Consider the following 1,776-nt stretch of genomic DNA (forward strand, 5'->3'; position numbering starts at 1 on the left):
GATTGATTTATTACTGGTTGATTGATTGCTGATTGAGTGATTGATGGATCAGTTAATTGATTGATTGGTGGATCAGTTAATTGATTGGTTGCTGGTTGATGTCCCCTGCAGGCGCTGGGAGCCACCATGCTGATCAGCGCGGCGCCCTTCCTCATCCTCTTCCTCATCCCGGTGCAGTCCAACAGCGAGCAGCAGAGCCTCCTCAAGGTCCTGCTCAGCTTCGGATCAGGAGGGCTGCTGGGGGACGCCTTCCTGCACCTCATCCCCCACGCCCTGGGTGAGGAGGGGGGGGACGCCCTGGGTGAGGAGGGGGGGGGGGGGACGCCCTGGGGGAGGAGGGGGGGGGGGGGGGGGACGCCCTGGGGGAGGAGGGGGGGGGGGGGGACGCCCTGGGGGAGGAGGGGGGGGGGAGGTAAGGGAGATAGACACTCCCTGGGTGAGCTGGGCCTCGTGATGAGGGGGGGGAGAGAATGCTACACCAAGCTCTAAAAGTGAGATGTTGACCCTGTGTGCACTCTCTCCCACGTGCACTCTCTCACGTGCACTCTCTCCCACGTGCACTCTCTCCCACGTTGTCCTTGTGAAATGAGGGCTTTATGCTTGTGTTTGATTCTTGCTGTCGTCTTCCTCACCGACATGTGCTGCTGAGGAGGAGTGATGGAGTGGAGTGAGGAGGAGTGATGGAGTGGAGTGAGGAGGAGTGAGGAGGAGTGATGGAGTGGAGTGAGGAGGAGGAGTGATGTGGAGTGTGGAGGAGTGAGGTGGAGGAGTGAGGAGGAGGAGTGAGATGGAGGAGGAGTGTGGAGGAGTGAGGTGGAGTCAGGAGAAGTCAGGAGGAGTGAGGAGGAGTGTCTGGAGGTCCGGTGGGAGGAAGAGACCCCCTAACCCCCCCGGCTTCATGTCTCCCTTGGTTACAGAGCCTCACTCTCACCATGGCAACGAGGAGGCGGAGCACGGCCACGCCCACACCGGGGACGCGTCCGCAGACCACGGCCACGCCCACGGTAACACACACACACACACACACACACACACACACACACACACACACACACACACACACACACACACACACACACACACACACACACACACACACACACACACACACACACACTGTTCACCCTGCGCGGCCCGAGGCTACGGTCCTCTTCTCTGTTTCACTCGGTTGCAGGTGACTGGGTTTTGGGGGCGGGGCTGTAATGAAGTGTTGATCCAGGTGATTAACGGGTGATTAATTAGCCCTGGGTGCTGGGCAGGTAACCGGGCCGACCGGTAGGTGAAGGTCAGCTGACTCAGCCGCTCCGTGAGCCTGCTCAGAGCGCTCTGCTCCAGGCCCGGACAATAAAACAAGAACTGATCCTATCGTGATTTGACTTGTGATCCATATCAATATAAAACGTGTTCAATACGTATCGATAAGAGACCGGACCACCGACTCTAGCAGCTGGGTTTGTTACACAAACACGGTTCAGTACTTATTGACAATATTAGAGTGTTTTTCATTGTCGTGTCGACATAGGAGTATTGATCAATGAAGATTTAAATCCAGCATGGCAATTCCTGGCCTCTTTAGGTCATTACAATTATCAATAGTTAGTTAAGAGTTAGTTAAGTTATATTGTGATATGTCTTTCTGCCATGGCGCCCGGGTCTAGTCTCTACATTAACGTTTACGCTCAGACGTTGATCAGACGCTTTTATCCAGAGCGACTTACGATAAGTCTGTTTGTCAGAAGAAAGAGAAACAACAATATATCTTTGTGGGTGCAGTGA

At 54.9% G+C, this 1,776-nt stretch overlaps 1 pseudogene across 1 annotated transcript in view; it reads left to right on the forward strand.

Moving 5' to 3' along the window:
• LOC311373599 (zinc transporter Slc39a7 pseudogene) overlaps positions 1 to 1,004 on the forward strand; it is a 2,572-nt pseudogene extending 1,568 nt beyond the window's left edge. The window contains exons 4-5 of the transcript XR_014684274.1: positions 112 to 277; positions 918 to 1,004. The product of XR_014684274.1 is annotated as a zinc transporter Slc39a7 pseudogene (transcript). The remainder of the gene's footprint in view (positions 1 to 111; positions 278 to 917) is intronic.
• The last annotated feature ends 772 nt before the right edge of the window (positions 1,005 to 1,776 follow it).

Source organism: Micromesistius poutassou, assembly GCF_964030765.1.
Source record: "Micromesistius poutassou genome assembly, contig: SCAFFOLD_1794, whole genome shotgun sequence".
In the NCBI taxonomy this organism is placed as follows: Eukaryota; Metazoa; Chordata; class Actinopteri; order Gadiformes; family Gadidae; genus Micromesistius; species Micromesistius poutassou.